This window comes from Gopherus evgoodei, chromosome 9, assembly GCF_007399415.2.
Source record: "Gopherus evgoodei ecotype Sinaloan lineage chromosome 9, rGopEvg1_v1.p, whole genome shotgun sequence".
NCBI classification, from domain to species: domain Eukaryota; kingdom Metazoa; phylum Chordata; order Testudines; family Testudinidae; genus Gopherus; species Gopherus evgoodei.
In genome coordinates, this window is record NC_044330.1 from 98821034 (window position 1) to 98833987 (window position 12954).

A 12954-nucleotide genomic window follows, 5' to 3' on the forward strand; every position below is an offset into this window, starting at 1 on the left:
GGCAATCCAACTGAGTAAATTACGTAGGATGAAATAGAAGAGGAAGAAGTCACATCCAATATTCTGTGGATGAATACTGTCCTGATTTAAACAGGATTTAAACCAATAATTTAATTGATGTCATTTCCCTCCTAAAAAGTACAAACAATCTTGGGGGGCTGAGGATGATTGAAAGATCGGCCAAGGGAATAGCTCGAGCTTCTCAGTTTCTCTCTTATGCTGCTACCTCCATCTGGTGTGATTAGGGATGATCAATCAGTCCAAGTCCCACATCTTTCATGTTCCTCCCCAAACGTTTCCATAGGCCAGTGATCCCCATACTGTGGGATGTACCTCTATAGATGGGTGTGGGGGGAATGTTCAGGGGGGCACACAGAGGGCCTAGGCCAGCCCCCACAGGGGGCAGAGAGGGAGCGCCACCCAGCCCAGATCTGCCCCCAGCCCACTTCCTGCTCCACTCCACCCCCAGCCCCTCTCTGGCCTCTGCTGCAGCTCCACCCCCTAGCCCCGCTCTGGCCCCAGTTGCAGCTCTGCTCTGCCCCCTACTCCATTCTAAACCCAGCTCTGCCCCAAGTCCTCTTCTGAGCCAACTCAGCAGGAATGGAGAGAGGGGGCACACAGGGATTTCATTTCTAGGGGTGGGGGTGTGACAGCAAAAGTTTAGGCACCACTGCCACAGGCAATATCTCCATTTGCCAGATTCATTTTTTTAAGATGCTTTGTCCTATCCTTCTCTTGCCACCCCCATGCTCTCATGAGCCGGTGCCCGTCCTCTCTCTTTTTCTGCCATAGGATACTGTTCCCTTGCTTTGTCCTCCCTCTTCCAGCCAGCCCCCGAGAAAGTATCATCTTTACCATGTCCTCCTTCTGCTCCCTGCCCTGAAGGCAATGAGCCCAGTTTCCTCATGTCCTAACGTGCTGATCTCACCCTAGGGGTTTGTCCATCTGCCATCGGACACAGCTACAATGCAAGGTGGCTCTGTCCTTGTTATAACTTCGGTACATAGTACTGCGGCATTACAAACCTGTCCAGAATTCCCCATTCTGCAGGGTGAACCCCATTCTATGACACTGAGTAATACTGCTGGGCACGTGGAATGTTATGGATTGACACAAATACAGCTGGGCATCACAGGCAAAAGTGCTTTGCCTTCTTTCGGACAAGAATTAAGCATGAAAGTTGCTGTAGGAACAATGAGATTTTAAAATAATTGCACAACCCCATTCAATAAGGACAAACAAGTGGTGCTAGTAAGTTTAAGCACCGCTTAAGCAACTTAAAAAAAGAATTCCCTGGAGTCTCGCTTTTGCTGGGAGTACTGCTAAGAACTAGAAAAGACCAGTTTTCATATTTGTTTTTGCTAGTGGCCAAAATAAAAAACCACATTCAGCAAGAGCCTCCACATGGTCCCATACCGCAGGAAAGGAGACAATATTATAGAAAAATTCCTTTCTACTTTAATCACACATTTGCCCTATTGTAAAACTGCAGTAGGGAAAGCCCCCCTCATTGCCAAGAAATTAAATATTAATACAGGCAAAAATAAACCATTAGCAAGAATACATTACCATATATTCAATATGTCAAAATATATTCAAAACTGTAGCAAGTAATTTTCTTGATGACATCCAGATTCAGTTAGATCTTAATACTATGTATTTACAAAAGCAGCTTATGCATATTTTAATTTCTTCCCATCTAATGTGTAACAGTTACCATGGTCTGTTTCTTCTATGCTTTACGCCTGCCTCTGGTCCAAAATAAGTCTTGCTAGTTTGATCGTTTACAGCCTAGTTTTACCACCTGTATTCATGCTGAATAATACCTTACTCCGTGTTTTGAATCGAGAGGACAACTCGAGGAGCAATATCAGTGTCGGTAAGGGTGAAACAATCTGGCCTTTAAACAGCTACCCCAATTCTAATCTGGCTGTATTTTACAGATCACTTCTTCACCAACAGAGATGTACTGTTCTTTTCCAAACTTACATTATTCCATATGTAAAGTATTTTGGATGCGATGTTTCACTGTTTTTAGAAAATAGGCAAAAAATAATTTATCACTGAATGGAAGTAAAAACTATAACAACAATTATATTTAAGTACAACTTGAATAGGATTTGAAAGGACTTTCTTAGGTAGACTCTATATAAACGCAGTTCTGCTTCTATTCCACGCACAGTAAGTAACTATTCAGGTGGCATGGAATATCAATATAAATAATTTATAGATAGAAACACTTTATCCACTGACACAGGCAATGGGGTATCCCCAATATTTACTGCCAATTCACTGCCTGTTGGCTATCTTTTCATAGTGCCATTTTTGCAGGTACATTAGCCTGACTCCTATTGAACTTCTTGGGAGAATTTAAGGAGAATTTTACATTATGAAAGATTTGCAGGTCACAGCTATAAATGAATGTTCAGTAACAGATGAAGAGGTTCATCCTGACATGAGCAAATATAGAACCATCTTGACAACTTAAAAAAACAACATTTTTTTCATGATTGAAAGAGAACACATTAAACACTAAACACTGGACACATGTGAGGCTATGAATGACACTGGGAGATGCATCCATTGCATCAGGAGATAGGGCCAAATCCAATGCTATGGAAGTTAATGGAAAGACTCCCATTAACTTCCACAGGAGCTGGGTTGTGCCCTAAATTCAGTCAACAAAGAGCCCAATCTTGCAAACAGTTCTACCTGTGGACTCCTATGTGGAATCCTATTGAGGTCAACAGATCTGTGTGCAAAAAAGCTTGTTGTTGGCTTGAAATGTTCATGTTTGGCCATTTTTGAGTCATTAGCAATCAAATAAGATTCCAGGATTGTCACTCTGGGTGTCACTTGGAAATTCAGAATGTCTGTTGAGCCAGCGTGAAGTGAGGGAAACAGCTGCAAGCATGGCTGAGAGCTCTTTGTGATCAGAATATCAGCTACGGTAAGTTATGTATCTTTGCCACGCCAAGAGACCTAGACCACTGTGCTATCAGGGGTACCTCAGCCAAACACTAGATGTATTCTACACCTAATTTGCATGCAAAGTGTCCAGCTGCCACCGTTTTTACAGTATGGGCCTTCAGCTATTAGTATGGCAAATAAAATGGTTGCCTGAATAATTTTTTTGAATTAAAAAAATTCCCCTACCTCACTGTGGGTCACACTTTCAGGGCATCGGTGTATGTGTTCATTGGGGTACAATCTCTCCTTTCTCCTGCCGCCACTTACAATACGAAGTTTCACCCCAGAAGGAAATTGTTTGAGAAAGCTAGAAACAGCTGAAAATAAGGGTTCAGAATAGGCCATTCTCAACTGTAATATACCAGCACAACCAATATATTCTCAGTGAGGCCCTATCCTACAGTGCTTGAAATACAAGGGAAATGGGAGCTGAGAATGCTCAGCACCTCACTGGACTGAGATCTATGAACACATGTAGGTTCTGGACCAAGTCACAGAGCCCTTATTCCAGGAAAGCTCTTATTAGCATAAAGGGGAAAGCACTGAATCCAGCAGACAGTCTGAGAATCACAGAGGTTTTTTTAAAGCTTTATAAATTGTGCATCTTTTCCTAAGAGAGAGAGAGAGAGAGAGAGAGAGAGAGAGAGAGAGAGAGAGTGTGTGTGTGTGTGTGTGTGTGTGTGTGTGTGTGTGTGTGTTTAAAAATTAAATTCCATATTTAGGAAAAGAGCAATCTCTACATTTATATTTAAAATATAGGCAAATGTAAATGGGAGCCTGGAAATTTACAAACAGCAGAAGTAATTGCCTGCTTGTCTGTGTGGATTTAAGTGTCACAGCTTGCAGTTCAATGAAATATAACCCCATGGGTTTACACATCTGGGGGACATAATGATGTGAAATTATTTTGAGGAAGCATGTAAGGAAAAGCAGCATGTACTGTTCTAACTAAAATATGTTTAGACTGGCAATATTAATGGGGATTTAAGCTTACACTTAGTATCGTGGACTTCTTGGTTCTCTGGGATGTTTACAGATCCAAGCGGAAAAAAAAAGTCCACTCGTCTGGAAAGTGATTGCGTCTGCATTTATTTCTCCCCCTCCTTCCCTCTGATTCTTTTTCAAATAGCTACTTAGAGGACAAATTAAAGAGGCAAATCTCAAATCAGCATCAGTCCATTTCCTAATCCCCATTCTCAGGATGAATCACCTCCTCCTTGTCACATGGAAACCCCCCCGAGAGAGGTGGCTTGGGGTGAAACGTTCATTGCGATTCCCCTTGCAGAGTTTCTACAAATTCTTCTACTGTGGGCTATGTGTGGAAGGCATTACCCACCGCTCCCCTCCAACTGTCCAAGAAACAGGAGGGGCAGACCCTTAAATCCCACAAATGTCAGGGATCATCCACATGGAGGACCCTTTCTACTAGTACCAAGCCTCCCTGTGCCCTCTTTGGCTCAGAGGCTGCATGGAAACAATGAATGGCACAGCCAGAGAATTCAGCACAGGCAGCTGCCTCTGGGACTCCCTTTAAAAGAGCAGAGCAGCTCAGTGCAAAAGGTAACGCTGCCTGGACTGAATTAAATCTTGTACAGATCCCACATACGGTGTGGGGACACAAGGCAAGATCCCCCTGTCCATCTAACTCCCACACCAGCTCACTCCTTCTGCATGCTTGCAGAGCTCATTTTAGGGCCCTGAAAATGGTGTGTGATGATGCCATGCTGACCAAACCTGACCTTATGGGGCATGAGGGGAGATGATCCACGTACAGAATGCCCCCACCATATGCAACTTGAGAAGAACAAAACAGGCATATTAATCAGAACTCATTTACATATTAATGTAGTTGGGTTATTCTCCTGTTCTCACAAATCTCACCATGAGTAGCTGAAACCCAGAGTGCTGCATCAACCAGATGGGAATGCAAAGGCAAAAGTGCATCTTGGCTATTCACCACAGGAAAGCTGGTTTTTCTAGCATTACCATGATTTTCAAAAGGAGACATTTTAGAACTTTCTTTTGGCTTCAGACAACACTTTTTTTTCATTTTCTACCCTTTAGCTCTTGCTCTATTGAATGAGAGAGTGGTTTAATTGTTTTGAAAGTGGTAAATGGCAGGATTCTCTCTATCACTACTACTTTGGCTTGTTTTATTACACAGCCTTAAAATGCACATTTTATGAGGGTGACCAGACAGCAAGTGTGAAAAACCAGGCCAGGGGGAGGGGGGTAATTGGAGCCTATATAAGAAAAAGACCACAAAATCGGGACTGTCTCTATAAAATCGGGACAACTGGTCACCCTACATTTTATAGTGCTTCACACATTTACATCTACTTACCTAAAACACACAATATTGTAATATATTATGTTGCAATTAAAAGCCTACAATCTAAATCTGATATTTCTTCACTAATTTATTCCCAAGCCAATATGTATTTTGATGTTCCAAACCGTTGCTAATTAACACATGGAAATATTTTAACATGGATTTTGATTAATTCCATTTAACAGTCTAACCAGTGCTAAAACATATGTGGTGCGTCATTTCTTTCTTTTGAGGAAGGCATTGGCATTAAATCTTTCAATCTTTCTAAGCACCAAATGCTAATTTCAGGAAGATTAAATAACAGACTGCAGCTACAGTTTCCTTTCTTTGCTTCCCAGAAGGTAAAATGAACATATTTATGTGGGAGGAATTTCTTTACTGCACAAGCCAAAATGCAGAAATTAGATTTTTTTCCCCCAAAATTGCTAGTACACTTGCAATAGCCTGCCAGCTAAAGAACTTTAACCTATATCTGCAGTTCATGGAGAGTTGCCAAGCTATATGTTCAACTTTCTTTCCCTTAAGTATTCCCATATGATGTTTTCACCTGCAGCCCCTAAGTGCTTTTCCATACTTGGATCAGAGACAGCTAGCTTAATAGTGGGGTGATTCTGACTATAAAGCTAGAAATACTCGTATAAGACCCTCCTCTCATTTTCACATGTTGAAGCTATGTTATAAGCAAAAAATACAGTATGGCCCAAATGGTTTAAAGTGTGTGCAATTCTGCATGCCTCCGAACCAAGCATGCTAAATGTGTGACATACACATCCAAAGGTATGAACACGTGCAAACTTATTTACATGTGCAAATACCCAATTTATATACATTCACCAGGTATGCCACGTGCATCTCAGGAGCGTATATTCAGTGTTCTATCCACGCCCCCTTTCGTAGCTGGTTCAGGGAAGATGAGAGACTACTACAGGGAGTTACTCTTTTAGCTGCAGTGGTAGAAGTTCATACCTGTGGTGCTGAAAGTCATGGGGTCAGGCCCTGGTGATGGATTCTCAATGGTTATTATTACACATGCAAAAATCTGTGCATGCTCTTTCTCCTGAACGTTAAAAAACATGAGCCTTCTGTGTTCCCAGACTATTTGCAACCTGCAGCCACAGTCGGTTTCCTGTGCTTTTCCACAAAGCAAGAAACATAATATAGGGACAAAATCCCAGAAAGGAATGAATGGAAAGGGTAGCAAATATGTACAGTAGTATTTTTCAAGTCATCTGTGTGTTATTTTCAAAGGTTTGAGTTAGATAAAGTAACATTTAACAAGGCATGTGATGCCATTCTAGAAAAGGCCAAATTGCTGACATCAGATAGGTTGTAGCGCTCCCAGTATCTTTGGTGGGAAACATGCATGTTTGTTTGCAGGCAGAATTTGGGCCAAAGTAAATATTTGCATCATTAAAAATACAAACATCTGAAAGACTTGCATCTAAACATGTTTGAAACCTGCTATGCTTCTATGCCGTAGCTTCAGAACTCACAAACATTATGTATTGTTTAAAACAAGACATGTTCTACAGAGCAGTCACATTTTGTGCCAGGGTCTAGACTCTATGACACTAGTGGGTGTGGTCCCATAGAAACCACTTGGTCAATGGAGGATCACCCAGATTGGTGTGGGATCCAGCCCTGCCCCAGCAACACCCTCCCTATTCTGACTTGCCCCCTATGCCAGAGGGCAGGGGATGCAAAGATGGTTATTCCAACTTTATGACACCACCTTGACTACAATAGGAGTATTCACGGAGTAAGGTATTACTCATCACGAACAAGGGTGTCACAATCTAGCCCTCAACAATTAATTGCTTCCATATGGGTTGGTTATGTCTTCCTTAAATTAGTGTGAGCAGGGTGAAAAAAAAGGGTGGGATTACAGGGGATTAGGAGATTCATCCTTAGGGAAGGGAAGGCAGCCATATTTCCATAATATTTTGCACTCATATAGCACCTTTCTGCCAGGGATCTAAAAATGCCTAATAAAGGTGGATGTCTTATTATACCTGTTGTCCACGAGAGGAAAGACGCAAGCACTAAAAAATAAAGTGATTGGCTCAAGATTATACTTCAGAGCTGTGCAGACCCTAGTATTCCTGACTGTGGGCATGTAGGTGATGCCTCCCCAACTTTGTAGAAGATGGTGCAATGTGGGTATAAATAACCTATTTCTTGAATGCACCATAAACGGTATAAAAGGAGGAACAAATTCTATTAATACCCAGGAACTGTTTTCCCTAAGGCTTTTTGAGGTCACTTTGTTTTCTACCACCTCTAGCGAGGCAATTGGAATAATAATATTTTCTACAATTAATTTGGACCAACTACTAATGGTTTACAATTGCCATTCGATTTGGAATTGGGGAATCTCAAAGGATTGGAGATTCTTGTGCTTGAAGTCGCACAAGAAGATGCATTCTTGCAGAACACTGACATCTCTGCCTCCACTCCTACGCAGAATTCAGAGGCACTGGGGGGAAAATTTCACTGTGTGAAAAAAGCCATCCAACCCCCCAAAACCTTGGGTATGCGGGGTCAGTTTTTTTCATCTAAACCTGTTCACTTGTCTCTATTTTACAGGCTAGATTCTGTACCCAATGTAGTCAAATGCAAAACTCTCATTGACCACAATGGTACAGTAACAATTCCTAATCCCATGATTGTCTTTGTATTTCCTGGCGGAAATACATAGGCCCTAGCTGTGCTATTTTCCCCTCCAATAGCCTTACCCCCAAAAAATACCCCTGCTAATGACAGTCCCAGCAATAGGACAGTAGCTTAACAAAGCAAGAAAAGGCCACAATAAAAGGTCTTCAGACAGTTGGCGTCATATGTTCCTCATTTAGGAATATCTCAAAAACATTACTTCTCACAGTATTTACAAATGAGAAACACATGGCTGTAACCTATAATACTGCAAGAAATAGTGCTCTTCTGGTTTGTTTTTGGCCTCAGACTTTTGAAATATGAACCAAGTGAGGGGATTTCAGCTTAATGCTTGATTCAGTCCATTATTCTTAAACCCCCAAAGTTTTGAAGGAAGAGCGAAGCTTGAATTTGAAAAGGCAATGTGCCCACAAATACAGTAATGCGCTGTATTTGGCAACCAAAGCACAATGTATTTTAAAAGGGAGTTAGTTTCCTAAAGGCTTTGCCTTCCATTCAATTAAAAAAAACATATTAAACTGGCTTTGGGTGCCCATAAAAAGTTTTATAAGTCACAAGTAAAACCTCTTGCTTTTACCATTTGGATTGAATCAATATGGTTATCTGCCTGTCAATTTTTCTTGCTCTTTAATGCAGAAAGTGAGCAGCTTTTTTATAGCTTCCTTAGAAAGTACTAAGTTAATCAATACATCCAGCGATAACAGGATGATTTGAAACACATATAACAAAAGCCTATCACTTTGCTGTATAGTGAACCCGTCAAAATATTATCGTAGAAGTCATGCAGAAACAGAAGTTCTCCATCTTCCGTGACTAAATGGGTGATGACAGCGGGATTGTCAGTCTTTTGGATGTGTTCATTGCGTTTTTGGGAGAAATTCAGTATATGTTTCTTATTCTGCAGGAATATGTAGTCAGCTATGCAGAGATTCTTGAGAACACTGTCTGAAGAGTTAAAACTTTTCTTAATTACCCCAGATTTACTTGGGCTCAAAACAGTCATTGGAAACTCTTGCATAGTTTGTACTTGCATAGTTTGTACAATGCTTATGATTTTTCACAAGCTTATCTGGAAACTGCTTCAATATTCCCATAGACCTGAAAACCTCTTGATTTAGTCAAAAATTTGTGCTCAAGCCCAAACTGAAACGTACAGGTTGACTTTTAGCTACCTCATGCTGAGTTAGTCAATTTGAAATCACTTGTAAGCAACTGACTCCTAAATATTTAAATATATATCGGTATATCAAGATTCTGGATTTTAACACAGCAGTGAGAGGATCAGCTGTTAGAGTGATTTCTAACCACTACATTTTCAAAGAAATGCATAGGATTTAGCTACATAATTCCCATTGAGAGTTAAGATGCAATCACATACTATCATACCACTTAAATAGGTGGAATTCTGTATACAGTACAAAAGCTCTCGCTGAGTCTAGGCTTGCTAGTATTTACCAAGTGTAATATGCAAGTTCAAAATTAATATATACATATAAATATGGAAGAAAGAGACCAATACGGAGAACGAGAAAAAGATGTGTCTGAAACGTATTTCAACTCCCGTGCCCATGTTGCCCACTCCATGTCACAGGTCTCACAATATTTGGTGTTTTTCATAAAGCCCTAGCACCTGGAGTCATGTGACAAAATTTGACTCTAATCTTTAATTAAAAATAATAAATTTCTAGCCCTTGTGGTTGCAGAGTAAAACTTGAAACATGAACTCTACAGGCTTTGAAGGTAAATAAAAATGGCCCCAAATTTATTTTTTAAGCCAACCTAATGAGTTTTTGGAGCCTGACTCGTGATTTCTGAATGCTTGTCATAGGCAAGTCTGAGCGCTATTAGTTGTGTCAGGATTTGAATTCATCATATTGATGTTCTAAAAATTTTCACCTTGACAATAAGAAAATAGTATTACGTACAGGGAAGTAATGTTAGATATTTAATCTATGTTCACACCCAAGAGGAAAAGCAAAGGACTGAAGGATCCAGCAATCACCAAAAAAATCCCCAAAGGATATGGCAGACACACAGTCTGCCTGACTCTTCTCTTAGCAATGAATGAGCAAATGTCTGTTAATTGTTGAGGGCAACATGGGCCCAATCAAGTGACATCAAGCATGCTATAAAATTGACCACTTCCTCAAGCGTAGCAGAATGCCTCCAGGGCTCTAAACATTCTATATAAAGCCATGATAAATAGGACCATATCTTCCCAGTGGCCTCAACCCATCCTTTAAGTCTCCGTGCCTAGCCAGTCATTTCTGGGTATCAAAGTTTTAGCAGAACCAAATCCTCTGATTTGCATGCACAGATTTGCATAGCCTGCTCTTACAGAGGTCTATATGCATGATTTGCACACACAAAATTAATTTGTTCAGGTTTTGAGGTGTGAAAAAACTTGAGCACCCAAAAACTTGGCTGTGCTCTTTTGGTGGGTGGATTTACAGGCTGGGGGAAATTTGAAAAATTGGCTCTGAGAATCCAAGGGAACCTACAGAGCCAACTATAAGCAGCACCCAAAAAGGCAACTTTCCTACCAATGGTTTGAAGGGGGTCATCATCACCTGCAATGTTATTAGCATGGAACATCGTGGGGAAGAAATGAAATTATTTCAAGCAGATAACAACTTCTGGTGGCAGCTAGGGAAGGTTCATAAATTGACATGCGCCCCCCAAATAATCATAAGCCTTCACATCAATTGTATAAAGAGTACAACAGAACCCCCTTCTGCAGTCATTCTGAAAATGTTATGGGTTTCACAGCTGTGCACTGTCAGTTCTGATTAAGCTTAAACTAAACCAGTTATCTACAACCTTGGATTAGAAAGAGTTTTATTGCCAAGTGTAAGGTCAATTACATTCAGAATGCACATCAGTGGAAAAACATAGAGGGGTAAAGCCTGCAGTCCTTACACAGGCAAAATGACCCTTAAATCAAGTGGAGTTTTGCCTGTGTGAAGACCATTGGCTTTGGCCCATGCTGTACATTCTAAATAGCAGCAGGAAGTCATTCCTGACTGCAGCATAGCTTCACGTTGTTTACCCCTCTGCAATTCATTGTTCGCTTTTATAACACATGGACTGTTCTAAGATTATTGTCTGTTGTCACTGCTGAAGTGATTGAGTTTACTATTTACCCCATAATAAATGAAGCTAATTATACACACAAACTGTTCGCTGCACAGGCTATAAACTAAAGCAACTATTGCCACAAATTCACCACATAACTTTTTCATCTGGGTGACTACCAGCCTTTCCATTAATAAAAACAAATGGTTCACATCAGTTGTATTTAAAGCTATACCAAGAGATTCTGGAGAAAACCCTGCCTTCATTGAGACCAATGGCAAAACTCCCACTGACATGAACAGGGCCAGGATTTCACCCTCCTGTGCTGAACACAGAGGAAAAGCTGATACAGAGGGTACGTCTTCACTACCGGCCGTATCGGCGGGTAGCAATTGATTTCTCGGGGATTTCTCATCTAGACGTGATATATCGATCCCCAAACGAGCTCCTGTCGACTCCGGAACTCCACCAACGTGAATGGCGGTAGCGGAGTCGACAGGGGGAGCCGCGGATGTCAATCCCGCGCCGTGAGGACAGTAGGTAACTCGATCTAAGATACTTCGACTTCAGCTACGCTATTCACGTAGCTGAAGCTGCGTATCTTAAATCGATTGCCCCCCCTAGTGTAGACCAGCCCAGGGTGTAAGCCTCATATGCCACTACAGAGGGATACTCCATATTAATGTTGCACTTCAAAGTGTGCTTATTGACTCACTGTTATTTTAATAGAGAGCAAAAGTGAATAAATGTATTTGCCTTTGCACCATGATTATTTCTTTTATATGCAATTATTTACTTGCCAAACACCACTAGCGACAAATTGCAATAGAGTATGAAGCTATCTACATCAGCAGATTTCTAACCTAAGGTAAAAATAAACAGAAACATCTGTAAAGGAATCTTGTACAAAGCTACATTTATTAACAAATACATTTTCTAATAAAATGCCATCTGCAAGCAACCCTCAGCTTCCACTTGATATAAATAGACCTTTTTACTGTTTTCAGATGCAGTTCCCAGAAAAAATTATTCCAAACTCTACTGCAAAACACATCAGTCTTTGTTGCTTCCTGGAATGTTAACAAATAACATCAAGTTTTTAAATAGTCAAACAAATTATTGGCTCAAAACAATTATTCCAATAGGAAAAGCTGACCTTTTCCAATAAAGCTTCTTAAGAATGAATCACTCTTTATTTCTGGTAAAAATATATATATATATTAACAAGCAGGAAAGTAATCTTGGAGAAAAAGAGAAAGCTATGAAAATCCCATGTTGTAATTCTGTTCACGCATGTACTAAAAACCTACCTTGCAATGGTTACTGCTTTAGAGCAACTCTGAATAAGAAATTTATTATATCAGTACAAATGCTTCAGTTGGTACCCTTGCAATACAGCTGTGCTTGAAGTGTCCAGGAGAGAAATAAGAGCTAATTATAACTTTAATCACAAGACGGTTGTAACAGACCAGCAACACAAAACTCAACAATTTAAGTTCTTGGTGCCAGGAGTTGGCATTGAATCCCAATGCTAAGTGCTATTGAAAAATGCATGAAGACTTAACGGGATACATTTTCAAAAGTGTTTCTCACAGTTTAAGCCACATTAATTCCATTAAAGTCAATGGGAAATGAGCAACGAAAAGGTACCCCTTATTGTTAGCCATTCTGGCATTAAAGGGGTCAAGGCTTTTCCAAGTTTATTTTAGATTTTTTTTTCTCCTTTGCCACAGTGCATAACAGTATTCTTTAAATCAGATTAATTCCAAAATAAATCTCCAAAACTGTGAACAATGCAGCTGAATTAAGGTATATTACAGTGCTGTGGCCAGCCAAGGATTTGGCCTTTTACTGTTAGTGTGACATAACCGAAGTTAGCATTCCAGCCTTTGATTTTAAAACGA

The 12954-nt window shown here is 40.4% G+C and overlaps 1 protein-coding gene across 2 annotated transcripts in view; it reads right to left on the reverse strand.

Annotated features, from left to right (window-relative positions):
• AFF2 (AF4/FMR2 family member 2) overlaps nucleotides 1–12954 on the reverse strand; it is a 402517-nt gene that overhangs the window by 262965 nt on the left and 126598 nt on the right. The window lies entirely within an intron of this gene.